This window comes from Chaetura pelagica, unplaced genomic scaffold (genome assembly GCF_000747805.2).
Source record: "Chaetura pelagica isolate M959 unplaced genomic scaffold, ChaPel_1.0 scaffold36, whole genome shotgun sequence".
NCBI lineage: Eukaryota > Metazoa > Chordata > Aves > Apodiformes > Apodidae > Chaetura > Chaetura pelagica.
In genome coordinates, this window is record NW_009953726.1 from 1,130,327 (window position 1) to 1,148,921 (window position 18,595).

At 40.0% G+C, this 18,595-nt stretch overlaps 1 protein-coding gene across 1 annotated transcript in view; it reads right to left on the minus strand.

Annotated features, from left to right (window-relative positions):
• The window catches only part of BRF1 (BRF1, RNA polymerase III transcription initiation factor 90 kDa subunit), a 164,216-nt gene extending 145,987 nt beyond the window's left edge, over positions 1–18,229 (minus strand). The window contains exons 1-2 of the mRNA XM_010000663.1: positions 18,199–18,229; positions 8,174–8,254 (exon numbers count right to left, since the gene is read on the minus strand). The gene's annotated coding sequence lies outside the window, so the exon portion shown is untranslated. The remainder of the gene's footprint in view (positions 1–8,173; positions 8,255–18,198) is intronic.
• Positions 18,230–18,595: the final 366 nt, after the last annotated feature.

The following is an 18,595-nucleotide window of genomic DNA, read 5'->3' on the forward strand; positions in this document are numbered from 1 at the left end:
ACTGTCTTTATGTAAAGGATTGCTCTCAAGAGAAATTACCTACACAAGGCTACAAGGAGATAAATCTCTGTCAGTGAATTCCACAAACATGATATATATATTGTTCTACTTCATGTCACATAGAGATTGCCCAAGTTAACAGGGAAAAAATTTAATATACAAGAGGCCAAAACTTAAATATCCAAGCAAGAAATTTCACAAGCATGCAGAATTTTAGAAGGCGTTTCTTCTTTTGTTTGTCAAAATGAAGCAGAGATTTGTGCTTCTCTGGCACAACACTTTTCTTGCCTACAGGCAACTAATGAAGAAAGCAGAGACAGGAAAGAAGACAGAGTAAAGGAATCATGAAAGATGCCTTTAACTCCAGAGTCACAAACAGGCCAATTCAAAGTTGTTGAACACACAATTTTTTTTTTTATTAGTTAAGCCAGCAGAAGTCATCCATTAACTCATTTAAGACTTGGGATTTTTTGCTTTTGTTTTTCAACTTGAAGGACAATCCTCAAAATTCAAAGAAAAAGCAACAACAGAGATCATCCCAAGTCCACACACAGACTGATCACATATGTCCAAGGAATTTTAAAAGTACCTTTTTTATTTTTCCCTTTTCTAGCTAAGCAAACACAGGAACACAATAAGGAAGAACAGCAAAGCTTGACTGATGTATTTCAACCCAGTGAGATGCTGTGCTCCAAGTTTTAACATGTCCATCAGTCTGTTGACAAAATCCTACCATTACATTACCTTTAGTAGATTCTCTACCCTTGATATAGGATCCCAGACCCTCTTTATCATAAATGCAACATATCTCATTAAAGTAAACATAGATTCTCCTCCCCAATACTGCCACTGTAAGAACAAGCAGTGCATCTCTGAGAAAGGTACTTCATCATGATATTTGATTAAAAAGTTAAGGTACCAAATATTTAACAACCCAGGTCACAACTTTACTGCTTTCCTGGCTCTGGAGCATGCTCTGATCAGAGGGGAGAAGTGATGAAATTCCAGAGACACTTCTGCAAGGCATAGATATGTTAGTGTTACAGCTAGGACACATCCATGTTTTAGCAGGTGCTGGAGGGGATGGAGGTACAAGACAGGAGGAGGGAATGCTGTGAGTGGGCTCAAAGGGAGGAAGCTTGAACTTGTTAACATGCAAAAGGGCTGAGAAGTAGGATGCAATTCAGAAGTTCAGTTTTGGCCATGTTAAGTGTGTGTCAACAAGGAGATAGATGCACATAAGCAGACACAAAAGCCCAGGATTCATCACCCTTATCTTGAGAAACAAGCATCTGAGCTTAGTCAATCCAGACTTCCTTTCAGTGAGTGAAGAGAAACAGACTCTTATGAGAATGAGTCATTTGACTTCCTTTCAGATTAAATTAATCACACCCTAAATCTGTCTGCCTCTATGCAGAAACCTTGAATGGACTTCAGGATGAGGAGCTCACACAGACATCTAAATGTTGCCAGCTGAATCTCACCCTTGCTCAAGTCATGCCATGGAACTCAATGGAAGTAGTATGTTGAAAATAAAGCAGTTTACCAAAGGAAAAGGTTGCACTTGAAACAAAAACACAACAAAACACATCTGCACACAAAACCCATGTAAAATTATCCCAAATGAAAAGGGAAAGATGAAGATGTTCCTTATCCTCCTTCCAGAAGAGACAGAGAAAGTTAGCAGTTCAAATGGAAGAATGAAGGAAATGAATGAGACAGAAGTAATTAATGATGACAAAGGACTTATAAGGGGAAAGGCAGCAGACAGATCAAAGAGGGTAAAACTGAAGCAATGGCTTGGCTAGAAAAGGAAGTCTTTCCAAACCTTGGTGAGTAAAGAAATTTAGGAGCATGCAAGACAAAACAAAAAAAGGCAAATTTGAAGCAATGTTTAGCTTAAAAGACAGCAAGAGGAAACCCAACTGGGTGCTAATCAAAAGTGGATATGGAAGGATTAGGATTAGTTTTTATCCAAACAGAAATGAAAGCAAGAAGGACAAGAAAATGGAAGAGAGACTGGACTAGAAGTTTCATTATTGAAATCAAAGCCTGAGACAGGAGTTGATAAAGGAGGAAGAATTAAAGAAAATACTGCATCCAGCAAAGGAAACAATCTGGAAGAATTCAAAGGCTATGCACAGCTGCAGAACTAAATTCACTAGGGGATGACGGCTCACATGACTGGAGTAAGGAGATGGATGGTTACAAGTCTAGTGGATCTGACTGGATGCACTGGAGGGATGCTAAGGGAGCTGGGAAAAAGAAGCATATTTGGGGTAGAATCAGGGGAGGTTCTCTGTGGAGGCAGCAACAACCGTCAGACTTGTCTTCCAGAGAGGGAAGTAAGAACACAAGAGCTGAGACAGCCTCCCTTCAGCCTGTTGGAAGGCTGTCAAACAAATCTACCTGGAAACTATTTCCAGACACACAATAGGTAAGAAAGTTACTGGGAGCTGCCAGCATAGATTTAGTGATGGTAATCAAGGTAAAGAGCAATCACCGCTTTTCCCTCATCCCATTTCACCACTCTCCCTTTCTAAACTGGCAGCCAAATTGATGAGATACAGACAGGTCAACTCTGAGTTGGGTGAAAAACTGGCCAGATCTAAAGGGCAGTGGTCAGCACCTAACCACCACACTTATAACTGGGATTGATACTGAGGTTAGTATTGTTGAATGCCTTCATTAACAACACAGACAATGGGACCGAAGGCTCCCTTTACCAGCCTGCAGATATAATCACAATGGGACAGTGGTCAATACACTGATGGGCAGAGCAGATACTCAGAGGAATCTTAAGATGCTGCAGAAGTGAGCTGACAGAAATCTCAAAGTTGAATAAAGCAAATGCAATTTTTTCTTTTTTTATTTATTTTTTGTGTGCACATGGGACAGGAGAAGTGCAGGTAACAGTATTGGCTGGGGACTGGCTAGGGGGTAGCTTTGCAGTAAAAGGACCTATATTCCTCATGGACAAAAAGATAACCATGACTGAGCAGAACTCAAATGCAGTGATGAAGGCAAAATGCATCCTAGAGCTGCATTATTAAGACTGCAAGTGAAGTGACTATTATCCCCTGTTCAGCACCTGGGAGACTATTTACAGTACTTTGTCCAGCTCAAGACTCCTCTGCACCAGACAAGACATTGACATATTGGAGCAAGTCCAGCAGAGAGCTGCTAAGATGATTAGGAGACTGGAGAACATGGCATGAGGCTGAGAGCAGGATTTGCTCAGTCTTAAGATGAGAAAATTAAGGGGGAGATCTCACTGGTGTCTTCAGCTACTCAGTGGGAGGTTATAAAAAAGATGGAACCAGATTTGTCAGAGATGCACGCAAAAGGACAAGATACAAGGGTCACATTTCATCAAACTAAGTTCTAACTAGATACAAGGAAAAAATTATTCACAATGAGGGTGGTCAAGCATTAGAGAACAGGTTGTTCATGGAAACTGTATCATATTTTCCTTAGGGATAACCAAAGCTCAGCTGTACTAGGCCCTGAGCAGATTAACAGAGCTTTAAAACCACCATTTTCTGGATGTCCAGAGGTCCCTTCCAATCTAAATTATTCTAGGATTCTACTATCCTCTCCTCCCTTGTTGCTTTAGTTTTGTTAAATAGTGTTCTCTGGTCCTCTTCTTCAGATACTTCTGTTCTTCATGTGTATAATATATTGTCCCGGTCTAATTCAGGCTGTATAGTTCCAGCAGGAAGCAGAGCCCTCCATAGCCACTTTCAATAATCCAGTTATGAAATTAGTCATGACAATGGTTAAAGAATTAAATAAATATTAAAATGTAAACATATGCAAATATGCATTAGAGAACATCTTCAGAAATGCCTTCCCATTTAGCATTAAAATACTGCTAGCCATGTTTTGCTATTTAAGAGAACTGAGGGAAAACACACATTTAAAGAAATTATTAAAAACACAGCCTAACAGTTCAGAAATTAGATTAACCCAGATGCAGCTGCCATCTTCAACCTAAGTTTAAACCAGATTTGAATTCATACAACTGAAGCTTTCAAGTTATAATCATGCCATTGACCTTCCTTCCCTTCTCCCTTTTCTTTCTGGCCACTGAAGACTATGGAAAGTCTCAGAGCTCCGAGTCAAGAACAACTCTCTTGTAGCTACGACGCTGAGATGGATTTAGTGAGAGCAGATTGCCTGCAAGGAAGCAAGAATAAACCAGCTATTTAGAGAGATTATGTAATGCAGCGCAGAGCTGTAAAATGAGAATTAAAGAAACAGAACTCTGCATTGCAGCCCTGTAGGCAAGCTTAAAGGGTGGGCAATACTGTAACAATTTGAAGAAGGTCACACAACAGAAGCAGTTTTGTCAAAGAGTCTCCACTCTGAGATAGTATTTTACCTGTAATTCCTCTTTCCCACAAAAACAGTGCTGTTTGGCCATTCTATCAAATCCTTAAAAAAAAAAAAAAAAGCTGGAACACCTCTTCACATCTTCTTATAGATGTGCATGTTTTTACTAAAAAAAAAAAATGAGCTCTGTATGAACAGATAGGAAGCATTTTGTGGACCTGAGCTTGTTGAACCTGTGCAGCTTAGCACGCTCAATTAGCACGGTACCACACGCTGAAAAATCAAACTGATTATGAACAAATACAACAGTATTAGGTCACTCCTGAGTAAATATTTTAGCAAGTGTAAACAAGACTTTTATAAGCAGCCAGTTCCCAAACGAACACCCACAAACAGGTTCAGTAAAAGAAGGCAGAGGCTCTGATCTACCATGCACCATCACACTACAAATAGTGAAGAAACATACAGCAAAGGCACATGTGGTAAGGGACACTACTTCTACTCCTACATAAACCTAGAAACTATAAAACCTTCAGGGTTTGCCCCTGGCTTTGTTTAGCACATATATAAGCACCAATGCACAAAGTAATGATTCTGTTGAAGAGTCCCCAGCTGAGCAGTTCTTGGGAGATTTTACGGCTGTATTTCTTCCCTTTAGAATGGAAGAAAAGAAAAAACAATTACTGTAATACCTTAGGTATTCTAACAAAAAACCTGTTTTTTATCTAATTCTAAACATCCTTTTATTAAAAGCCTCTAAAAACAGCAGCATCATACATTCAGCCAACCCTAACTGCTGGAACCACTGGAACAGGTGTCCCAGGGAGGTTGTGCCTGCCCGTTCCCTGGCAGTGTTCAAGGCCAAGTTAGATAGGGCTTTGAGAAACATGGTCTAGTGGGAGGTGTCCCTGCTCATGCAGGGGGGATGGAACTAGATGATCTTTAAGGTCCCTTCCAACCCAAACCATTCTATGATTCTGATTCACGATTAAATAAGAGGCAGCAAGCCCAGATCACCTCCCCTGAAAGCACAGACATCACAGCAAGGAAGAAGCTCACCCAAACTACATAGGGGAGGGAAGGGAAAGCAGGGGGAGGTTGTTGTTTTGTAAAAAACATTAAGTCCCTGCTCCATTGCTGGACTGTTCCCTGCATCACGTCAAGCCTGCAGGTTGCTGGCAAGCACACCAGGCACAGAGTGAGCCCTGCCAGTGCTCTCAGACCACACACATACAGACTCATGCTCCCAGCTGCTCTCTAATACACTGGGGACAACTTCCAGACCAATCTGGGCTCCACCACCCATCCCTGCTTTCCAGAGTCTGCTTCTTCCCTTTGGCAATAGTCTGTATAGAGCATCATACAGGAAAAAATCACGTGCTCACACTGCTGAAGATGGGACACAGGCTTGACGTAAGAGCCACCAGCGAGTTGCGGGAACAGGCCTCCAGAAGCTTGTGAGCAAGTTGTTCTGCGCCAGCACTGACAGGAGCTAATTTCAGCCCTTCATTTGCAACTCACTGAACTTTGGAAATGCAAGCTTAGTAGTACCAGCAAATAAATAAGTAGCTTAGCATTTATTTCTGATCAGACAGCATAGCTCTCCAAGAATAACCGTTCATTTTTAATACAGCCAACTAACAGTGCACTTTAATTTCATTCAATTAACAACCCCAGACTTTTTATTTAAAATATATACAGTGAGTTTATTTACCTTGCTACACATTCAAGTCTAAAACAAATGGATATTAACATAATTTCACCAAAAAAAGAAAAAAAAGCCATGATCGTGGGCACACGACACCATGAGATTTTTTAAGTTCACTGCCACAGCTCAGTTCACCATTAAAAACTATGTAAAGCTAAAACGCAATTAAATGCAGCAGACAAGTAACTCATTATACAGCAGCAGAAAGAAAAGCATTTCAGGTACAGCAATTGGTGTTTGAAAGATCAGTTGCTGTTGTCATGCCTGGGACTAAGCAAGAACACCACTTTGCTCACTGAAAAGAACTTTCCCAGAGACATACTGGCAGCATGACAGATGCAGGTTGACTACAGAAATCAAACGCCAACTACTTTTTTCTTACATAAAAGCCACAAAAAAAAAAAAAAAAAGATAAGAAAACCCATGAAGAGCCTCAGAAAGGAACAGGTAAAAAGACAAATTATTTTCCTGTTTCAAAACTGTTTGGGAGACAACTTCACATAAAGCAGTTGTAATTTTTCTTGTACATGATGCTGACAGACTTTTAAAACGTCTGAATCATTGTATATGATCGGGGGGCCCCATGCACAAAAGCTGTATGGAAGGAAGATGCTCAGACATATTTCCCAGCAAACACTCATCCAAGAAAGAAGCAGTGTTTAGATTTCAGAAAAAAACCTACCCTGTCTTTAACTGGGATCACCTTTCAGTATAACCAAAAGGGCTTCTGAAGGATTCACACACTCCAAGAAGCCAAAGGACAGCCATTTTCTCCCCTCAGCATTTTACTTTTCTACAATTAAAAGACAACGAACTGGGCAGTCCTTATGCTCAACAAGATTATTTATTTTTTTAAATGCCTGTGCAAAACTGCAGTTTTTATTAAAGTACCTTCCTCCAAAGACAAACTTCGCTGACTGTAAAAGGTATTCTAATAGTTTTACTTCACTGCTTTATACAGGCATTCTTAACATTTGTGAGATGGTAACTTTGGACTGACACTGAAACTAGCTCTTGCAGTGACAGCTTTACTCTGCCCAGCAAGCAGGACTCAATACTGTTCAGTACAAACAGCTGAATAAACCATTCTGTATATAAAACGATCTGTATATAAATGAGCTGAATAATGCTGAGTAAAGCAATCTGGCTACATTTCAATAACACAAATCAATCTTAACCCTTCTATACTTTTAGAAATATAATATCAGATCAGTCTTATCCTTTGTATACCTACACAGGCGTAGTATCAGCTGAGATTTTCTCAGTCTGAGTTGCAAGTGTAATACTTTAATTTAGAAAAACACCTTTATCTAAAATATCCCCCCAAATGAGCTCCAGATCAGTAAAACCCATCTACGTCCCTTGGTTAATTTCATGTCAGCTTCTGAATCTTTCATATGACAGTCCATCAACTGTCATCTTCAAGAGTCATAAGACAGAGGTATTAATTAGCCAAAAAATGTTAACTCCTGTCCATTGATATTAGTAACAGCAACTGAAACTGGAAGACCATTCTGTTTATGGAATAAAAGTTGGTTTTATTCACTCTCTGTAAAGAGTGTAGATTATGTAGACCTCAATTAAAGTGTATAGCATGTAATGCGAATATTTATTTAAATATCCCTGGACACTAAAATCTTTTCCCCATTTTTCCACTCTCTGTTCAACAGTCACATATTAAGCAAATGATTACTATGCAGTGTGCATAAATATATGCATTATGTCACACTTGCACTGCATTAAAAAAAGCATTTGAACAATTACACTTAAAAATAAACATGATAAAACATTTCAAGAACCCTGAAAATCGGTAAAATGAAAAGCCATAATAAGTTCACAGGTGATAAAAAGGTGCAATGAGCATTTCAACCTTGAAAATGCCCTTTTAAGCTATGATAGTATTGTCAGGTGCCATTACCCTTTGTCAGCCAGCTACTTGACCTCATAAATCAGGTACAACAACCAAAGGAGAGCACAATGCAAAATCAGCACTAGGCAGCCTGGTCTACTGAATAACGTGGCCCGCCAAGGCTTTGAGGTCACATTCAAAACTAAAAATTAATTTTAAACAACCATATTAATAATAATAATTAAAGCAGTCACATCAACAAGACTGAAGATTGCAAGTACCATTTTGTAGAGTTTGTGCTCGTGACTCCTTTCCCAGATTGGCATGGAATCCTCCTCCTAAAGTTGGTGTTTTGCCTGCACCTATAAGGGAAGGGAAAAAAAAAGAAAAGAAAAAGAGACATGTCAAATGCAATAACTGAATTAAAATATTAAAAGAAAACCTACTGTGCCATAAATATATATATCTCCAGTATCTATATGATTTATGACATGCCAAATTACATAAAAAAGGGCAACAAAAGAACCTGAAGGGCTTAAGACACTGAGTACAAATCCTGTGCAATTTATTTCTTCCTTGGGATGCCATTAAGAATTACATGGCTCTATAAACCCTCCCAATCTCAGCTCCAAAGAAAGTATCAAAATGGTGCAACCACTATTGAAGTCAGAACATGAAAATCAATATTGTAAATTTTTTCTCAAAATAAATGATGAAACAATTGCTTAGTTCATATTTTTGTCTGAAGAATATTCAATCCAGAATTTTAATAATTAATTACTGTCACTACAGAACATAAAACATGTTTAGCATTCAATAATGACTGGGATGGCTACTATAGAAATAACACTTCAAAATAACTTTCAGCACACACACAGTAACACTTAGGCTACAAAAACTGCAAGTCTGAAACTACTACTTTTATACCCTGAGAGGTTAGAGACTAAAGTAAGTCTGAGTTGTAAATTAGCATAAACTAGAGGCTGGTTTACACATCTCTGCCAATGCTGAGCAGCCTGAATGCAGAGTCCTCTGGGAGTCAACAGAACTACTCTCACAAACCAGTCTTGCAGAACAGGGAATTAAACTACCAAGGACAGAAATAGTCTCCCTTTAAAACAATCAGGCTACCTCAAGCACTGTATTCCAGTCTATCAGCTTAACAGCCAGTGAGACTAAAAAGCTAAATTGCACAGGATTGAAAACAAATCATTTGTTGGTAACTGTGCTTCTACTTAATTCAAGTAGTCTGCTCTTCAGAATATGGGAAAAAAAGTCATCCTGTTGCCTGCCTATGATGCCTAGAGTCTTTCCTCAAGTTCTTGTAGATGTTTTTTCATCTTACACCAGTTCTCTAGAACAAACTAGAATGGCTTTGGGATAGAAACATACAGAGTGAAGTGGCACTTGAGAGCAGTTGATTTTCCTACAATCTTTAATTTAGGTTTCCAGTGCTACCCACAACAGAAACTGACCTCACCTTCACTTCATTAACAGATGCTTTCAACAAACAATAATCAGAAGCTTTCACGCAAATGCCCCACAGCTTAAGTGCTTCATCCTTAGTAGAAATGAAAAATACTCCTCACTGGCTATAGAGACAAAACTCCCAACTCTCTATATGCTCCAGACTGTTACAGACATCAAGGTCTTCTTGCCATTCTTACAGGTACAGTCTCATATTCCCACAAATGCTCCAAACCAAACCAATAAGGCAAAACAGGAAAAAGTTAACAAACTGCCCCAGCACACATAACGTTTTTGGTGTACATTTCATAAGAATGGTTTACCTGGCTAAAAAAATTTATCAACAGTGGCAATGGTTTTACATTCCTTTTCTTCAGCAGCAAATCTAACTTAGAAATTCTGCCTCCTACCTTCCTAGTTGCTGTGTTAAGCTTTGCTTTACCAAGCAGGCTACCTCACTTGCCTGATTCGCAGCAGGCAAGCACACACTGCACATCAGTGCAGCAGAGGAGGCCATAAACTGCAGGGCAAGAGCAGGAACAGACAGCAGGGCAGGCTGAAGATAGCAGGTAAACCCAGCATTTGCCTCAAAGGCACCACTGCCCCCTCCTGTGCACAAAAAGCTCCACTTTTCAGTCTCCTCTATCCTTAAGGGCATCAAGATACTGAACTCTACTGGACTATGATCGTTGAAACAGCTACACTGCTCTTTTACAGGCTTCCCTCTTGCTACCAAAAAGCTTGGTATCAGCAAAATAATTTCACTTGCTCAGAAGCTAAAATCCAGAAAGAATACCAACAAAATAAAACTAAGTTGAGAATGCAGTGTTTGTTTTTTTTCTTTAAGATATTTTTGTTAGACATAAAGACATAACATTGTACGTAAAAGTCATTGCTTTTCAAGCTATAGAGTCTGCAGCAGATACTTGGCAGAGCTATCTGAAAGACAAATCCTGCTATCAGAATTGATGTGGCCATTTCTCAGTGACTTAACTGGAAAGACTGTACATCTCTAATTAGCATCTGGCTTTGAAAACTGACAGAAAACTAGTCTGCTGAGCACTTACACTCTCAAAACTGCAAAATAATGTTGCCATTGACTGTGAAATCTTAACCATCAGCTCTAATCTTTACAAGCAGGATGCAAACTAAAACTCATTAGCGTAACTGTTCAGCTGGGTAATAAAAAGATAAACTCTTAAAAAAAGAAAATTGTGAAATCATCAAATGCATTTAAAGACAAAAATCCCTACAAAGCTAGCAATTTAAAAAGTACAAAGGAAAGGAACAGCCATTGCTGGGCACAACCAAATTAACATCCCAGCTTAACTGAATTTTTTACATTTCTTGACCTTTTTCATTTTCCCCTCTACAGCCTCAGAAATGAATTAAACAGGCTTTTGGTTTTTCATATTCAGCTTTCAACATATACAAAAATATATTCGAGAAGTATTTGGTGTCTTCAAGTACCACCTGCCAAATCTTCAACATTAACACCAACATTTCCCCAACCTAACTCAAATACCTCCTTCATGAGGTGGTGTCTCCCAAGGCACATTGTCATCTCCTCATTATTTTCAGAAACTGAGATTTTTAAGCTTTGCATAACCAAAGCCTCATCTCCTCTTCAAGTTGGCTTTGGACATTTACGTGAAATTTTGGACAACAGAAGGTATGGAGAGATGTGTCAGGCAGCTCAGAAGTGCAGCCAACAATTTTTTTTGGGGCCCTCTCAGAGGGCTACAATGCCTTGAGACCAGAAGAAAAAAAAATGCACGAGATCATAACCCTGGAAATGTGACAATACTCAATCAAAGCTTACACAGGTCCAGACTCAGCACCACTCAAGTGCTGAACTACAGTGCCTGTCCCTCAAGCAGCCAGGAGCAGCCATCTCCATATCTGCTCTGCAGGGTCAGACCCAGGCACCTCAGTGGTTTCCATTTGCTCCACCAACTCACTAAAAAAGGAAGTCACACCACTCTGCTTCTCAACAAAAATGTTCCTCAAGCAGCAAAAGGAGCAAGCAAAGCCTGAAGTCTGTGGTAACCTTCAACAACAGCAAAAAGAGGACAGATAGCAGGAACAGCACTTATCACATCTCTCCATACAGAGAGGGCAAAGTGCAGTCACTCGGGTATCTGCTGCTTAAAGGGCACTTTTCAAAGACCTGGTGACATGCTGAGTTCCAGATTCAGCACTTGGAGAAGAAAAAGATTCAGTTCCAGTGTTATGAATTTTGATTCTTCTGCATAAATGCGCAAGTGAAGACAGACAATGAAGCTGCTTGCAACTTGAACTGAAGTCTATCTGCTATTTGATAGGAACAGTCCCATCACAATCCTCCCCTACAAAATTAAAATCAAGAAACACTAGTGCATTCTTCAGGACAGTGTAGGAGAAAAACCTTCAACTGAAAACCCACGTATTTATAGACCAGCATAAATTCTGGGTCTGGTAAAGAATGCAGCCTGCATCACACCAATGGGTTCATAATCAAGGTACACTAGATAATCTGATATAAAAAAAATTAATAAGCTTCCTAGTTAAGTTAGCCTATAAATATAAAAAGGAGGGTAAGTAAATGTCCCACAACAATTCACATCTACAATAGCAACATTATGTGATTGAAGCTTTCTAAACACACAAAACTACTAGTCTGTAACCAAAATAATTCTTTTCTCAGCCATTTTTACAGAGAAATTCAAAACCTAAAAAACAGATGTGCACATACCACAGCCTGCTGAAATAGTACTGCTCAATAAACTTAGATCAACTTTTTTATAGTCCATCATAGCTATGGGATCATTTTCAGAACTACCAACCAAAGAGATAAATATACTGTTGTGTCCACCACACCCAAGTTTAGGGCTGCATTAGTCTGTGAAACCAGCCCACGTCCAAGTTACATGCACGATTCTACCTCTTCACAGCTGACAGCAGGGTCTACATCCTGCAGGGCTTCAAGCATTTGTTGCCATCACAAGGACAGCATATAAAAGACTCAATGTCAGAAAAAAACCCAACACACTAGACTTAACTCTGATGCAAGACTGCCACCTGGAGGACTTTGGGAGAGAAGCAAAATTTGATTCAGTTAATTTCACTAAAACACACAGAGGATAATTATTTTTTGTGTGAAGTAGATGCAAGTTTCCCCTCTTCCTTCGCAACACAGCACGGTTATTAATTAGTTTTGTAATAGGAAAACCCAACACAAAGTAAAATGGGTAAATACTCTTCAGGATTTCCCAAAAAGGACTGCAAATCCAACACATCCATTCTTGCTTCTCGCATCTCTACATAATTTAAAATTAATCATGAATTATTGTCATCTCCAGAAATCTGGACCACAAATAAGAGAAATGCTGCTGATATTCATCATTGACACTTTACAGTATCAAGTGTTTTCATTTCAAGTTTAGTGTGTTTATTACTGGGATGAACCTACTTCAGGACTGTTTGAGTCTGCACTATAAAACATTTTTTTTTTTGGTCAGGATCTGGTCTATCCATATATCCTACATGGTAAGCAATGAACAACTACCACTTAAAACCAAAACCCTGACTCCTTCTACTTCTGTAATATTCAAAAATACAGAAGGATCCTTAATTGTACCTAACTGACCAGACAAAAAACACAGAATCTGATAAAAACAGTTTGTCAACTGTCACACTAGCACTTACTCTGACAGTAAAGAATGGATAGTAAGCTTAGTTTATAATGTCATGAAAGCTTTTTCCTGCCCTGTACCTAGTCCCTCTCTTCTTTCCAGTTTGCTGACCATAACTTTCCATTTTCACAAACCCTAAGAGACTGAAATACTTTGATTCAGGCAAACTCCAGTCAATTTCTGCACTTGAGGTCAACATAGGCTCCTTGATGTAAAAACAAACAAGTTTTTAAGAATAAAGTAGTATATACAAAATATTTAAGTAAGCTTTCATAGATATGCCTGAAAAATTGAGCATACCACAAATTTGCCAAAGAGAAAGATACACTGTATATGTCAAAGGACCCTGCAGAGTAAGACTATCAGTGCCTTGCTTACAACTTACTCACAACAAAGTAATTGTGTTAGCAGGAAGAAACTTTTCCTGTTTGAAACCCTACTTAGAAACGCTGTGGAGCCTCCAACACTACACGTTTTAACAAACATTTATTCTTGTGTGAAGGGCTACTAGTTCACAACTTCACTTTCTCCCTATGAGCAAAAGCTATGAGAGAACTTTCCACAAACAACATTCTTCCCACCAATCTCAAGTCATTATCTTGCAAACTCCTGCATCCTTGGAGACAGGGAGTCTTCATGTCTTAATGGGGGTCTTGGCGGATAACAGCAAAGAAAGCCAACAGGATGCTGGACTGCATGAACATGGCCATCACCAACAGAGATAAAGGAGTCATTATCCTGCCCTACTCAGTGCTGGTCAGACCAGTTGTGTTCAGTTTTGGTCCCTGCTCTACAAAAACGATGGGACAGGCTGAAGAGGGTCCAGAGAAGGGCCACAGGGATGATCAACGACTGGAAGAGCTGCCATATGAGGAGAGGCTGAGAAAACTGGGTTTGTTCAGCCTGGAGAAAAGAAGGCTTAGGGAGACTTTATTACCATGTTCCAGCACATAACGGGTGGCTCCCATGGAAAAGACAAGGGGTAATGGGCACAAGTTGCTCCTGGGGAGATTCCAATTGGACACAAGAAGTTAATTTTTCACCATAAGGACAATCAAACATTGGAATAGTCTCCCAAGGGAAGTGGTGGATTGCCCCACATCGGACAGTTTTAAGTCTTAAGTCTCAGCTTGACAGGTCCTGAGCCACCTCATATAAACTACAGTATTACCTAGAAAGGTTGGACCAGATGATCCTTGAGGTCCCTTCCAACCCGGCATTCTGTGATTCTATCAATGTATGCCCTACTGGAACCATGAGCTCTATATAACCATGACCTGGTGCTGGAGTTGGATTAATGCTGTCAATGCCTCTTGCAGCCTCCCATTTCTGTGACAACAGTTGTCACCATCCTAAAAACTCCTGCCTTAGTCACTAAGTTAAAAGACTTTAAGTCATACCTGTTATTGTAAATCTCACATAACAAATGCCAATAGACAAAAAGCAAATGCAAAAGACAATAATATGCATTTTTAATTTTGTCTATTACATACTTTTTAATCAAAGGCCAACCAAATAGAAATTTCAAGCAATCAACCACAAAAGTCAATGTGTTTCAAGACAGTCATGCAGTTTAGCCTCACACAGTCATACCAGTGATGTCAACTTATCTCAGATCACAGAGGCAGGTTAAGTCCTGTGGGACAAGACCTCTTTGGTGACCAGCCTACAGTAACTGCACAATCCTCCCACTGAAGCTTCCCACCACCTGTATTCGAGGATGAAGTATCCTATAGGTCTTATACAGAGTTGATAAATGCCCCTAGGTCCATCAGCTTGTCTTCTTCATCCCACAGCTCTGATGCCTCAGACTATGGAGGCTGCATTTCACTATGTACTTCATGCTGGGATGCATTCAAATGTTATGACCAAAGTCTGTTAAGAACTCAGGTATGAAGGAGAAAAAAAAAAGCAAGATGCATTCATTCCAGTTAGCAGACTGAGGCATTTTAATTCAAATGCTCTCCAAATTTGAAAAGAAGCCACAGAGAGCAACCTCTTTTGGCTAGTTTGGGGCAGTCTGAATTGTTTATCCGTTATAAGGTGGATAGTTACTCTTCAAACCTAAACTCGGTTTCCTCCAGTACATGACATATCCAGGGGGAAATCAATCAAGCTCAAACTCATGGCCTTCACAAGCTTCAAGAGTAATATATCTAGGGTTAAGTGTTGAGGCTGGAGTTGACTGTGACAGATTGCAACAGAATTAAGAACTGTAACTAACTGGACCAGCACAGGGCTAGCTTGTGCTTTGTGAGAACTTTCAGAATACAATAGAAAGCTACATACTAGCCCCCTTCTAGGGCATAAAAAAAGTTCTTTCACCCCTTTAGTGAAAGAACTTACCAGCTTGTGAACCACCAAGTGACAGGTACTTCACAAGAGATGTCTTGCCACTCCATGAGAGAGACAACAATAAAAGGAACTGTGGGGTTAGGCTAACCTGCTATCATATCCTGTGTTTCCATCAAGACAATAGCAATGAAGAGCACTGGTGTTACTATGCTGAGACAGGTCATGCCCATCTCCAAAGGGCATCTTAACAGGCCGGGGACAGCCTAGCTCCCTCTTGTGTGTATTAACATCAGCGTGCTCTCTCCTTTTATACGCCCCAGCTACCATCAAAGATTTCATGGTCCTTATTACAAATTACTTCATATGCAACTTCATAAACTGTACTCTAGACAAGCCTTTGCCTTGCATGCTGGATTTCTGGACATCACAGACTCTCACAACTGTAAATATTTCTACTACCTACTTGTCACAAGGAAATCAGAAGAATCAGCTAAGTATTTTCAAGTGTGAACATACCTAGAGAACTGTTAAAGTTAGACGACTTCTGCTCACCACTTTCCAAAACACAAGCTGAAAAAACCCAATACCTGGGGACACCTACACTTTATGCCACAAAACCACAGCCCTCCACCTCTTGGACCAGTTTTAAAAGAATGATCAAAACCCTCAAAAGCATCTTTGCAGAACTCAAAGAACATGCTCTTCCTCCGAAGACTCAAAAGAACAGCTGCACCAAGTCAGATGGAAGGACTATCTAGATCTGTAACCTACCTTTGAACAGTGAAATCCATTAATACACAAGCAAACACAAATCATAGATGAAAGTCTGTCACGATACTTCTCCATATAACCTCCCTGAGTCTAGAGGTCAAAGACTTCCTGAGCCACAAACAGAGTATTTTTTAATGGCCATTACACTTTTTTATTGTTTGTACAATCATTTTTTAATGTAAACCTCTTAACACCCACAATTTAAGAGTCACAATTAAGTTGTGGGATTTTTTTCTAAAAAAACAGAAACAAAACCAAACCTAGTGCTTCTGAACCACCTACTTGCTACCTTTGAAATAAGCTAGCTGCTGGGCTTCTTAATGCTCCCTAGTTTTTTGCACTATGTGCTATTGAACAATCATTCCTCCTTGCTATATTATTATTGCTATATATTTACAGACCTCTGCTATGTCCCCATTCAATCATCTTTTTCCAGTCTGAAGAGGCTGAGTCTATTCAGTCATTCTGAGAAGCTCTTCAAGAAGCCTGCCTCTTAATCACCCCATCTTCCTCTTCAGTGTCTTTTCCAGTTCTACTGGAGGTTTTATTGAGGAGGGGACAGAAAACGACAAAACACACCAGAACTGCACACAGTACTGAAGCTGCAGTTAGTGCTGTGGATACGTAACAGTGTATGTATATGCTGACATAGTCTTTTCCTGAGAACTTCTAACATACCCCTCCCCACTCTTTTTTTGTTGTTTTGGTTTTGGTTTTTTTTGTGCTGCAAATGAGCTAAATGTTTTTACAAAGCTATCCATTAAGGACTAGAGATGTCCTTTCCAAGTTACACTAGCCAGTCCAGATGCTGCCATCCCACATAGGGAAGGAAGGAACAATCCTAACTTCCACTGCAACTCTTGATCTCATCTGCTATCCTCCTCCCCAGTTACTAAGAACAACAGAGCCTGCTACAGTCTTTACTACCCCAAATAATCTAGTGTTGCCAGCAAACCCCAGTAACTCAACATTCACCTGTTTTCCAGATCATCAGCCCAGATTCTGTGGAACTTCACTAGCACCTCCTTCAGAAGACTTTTTTCTACTCTAAGCTCCTAATAAACTGAGCAGTTACTCTGCTCTGTAAGGACTTTCCCTCATCCATGACAGCTCAGTTTCTTTAAAAGCTTCTGGTGAAGGCTCTTGCTGACCTCCCTTTGCAAATCCAACAATTTGCTTTGTCCACTTACTGGCTTCTTTAGAAAGCCCCAAAAGATGTGCAAGGCATGTCACTTTGTCAAAAAAGCACTCTTCCCCATATTTAAGATGTACAGCCATCTATTTTGTACGTCACTGCTTCTACCCTTTTACCCAACAGACTTACTAGCCTGCACTTCCCCAAACCTCAGTGCACTAGCAAAGCAAAATCCCTCACTCCTACCCAAACACAAGCCTACTCTTTCTCAGCACACCACATTCAGTTGCTAAGACTGTCAAAACAATGGAAAGAAACAAGACTCACACACCTGCATCAGAAAGCACTGGCTATACCAAACTTCTGTGAAAGGCACCAGTGTTGAGGCTGTGGCTTCCTACACTGGGCACATTGACAGATGAGTGTAAATACTGCCTGAGAAAAATTTACTGTGGCCTCAGTCTTCCAGCCCTGAGAGAATAGAATGGATTTCCCATGTTTTATAGGGAGGCTGCTGGACTTACTAACAAGGACTTGGCATGACCTACACTGGTCACTTTGTACTAATAGAGAGAAACATAGGACTCTTCCTCCTTCCACACACAAACACGAGATTCTGAATTCTTAACACACAGCTTGGCAAACTAAAACGTTTTGCTAGATGTACCAACGAGAAGTCAGTAACAGTATCTCAGTGCTTTCCATCCTCTTTTGCTTCTTTATGATGATGATAAGATAATAAATTAATAAAGGCATCTACAACTATTCAACATATTTTAGCACATAAACAGAAGCTCTCAAGGATCTTGAAAGGGTCTGGGGAATCTAACTGCACAAAGAGGAGCTCTGAACCTCAGACATCAAGAGCCCCGTTCAACTCTGCAACAGAAAACCTAGACAACAGTCTCCAACCCACTCAGCTCCACTGACCTACAGCCAGTGTCTCCAAAACAGCAGCCCAGGCACCTGACACTGCAAATGCTCCAAACACTAGGACTGCCCGTGAACACCAGACTGCAGTTTGAGGAGCCTGAACCTCAGACATTTAATATACAGGGGATCTCTCAGAGCCACAGGCCTAAAGAGCTGACAAAGATGACAGGAAAAGGTCTTAAAAACAGGTAACTCCGATAGAAACATGCTTACAAAACCAGAAATCACTGAAAGCCATAGCTTACCAGAAATAATGCTTTCAGCAATGTTTTTTTACTTAAAAGACATATACACGCCATCAGACATTCTTCAGCCAGCACAACACTGATTCTGTCTAGCTTACATAGGAGAAGGATTTCTCTGCCCATTCCCAAGGACTAAAATCAAGTGTCATACAATCATAATAGACAAGCACACATCATGAAGAC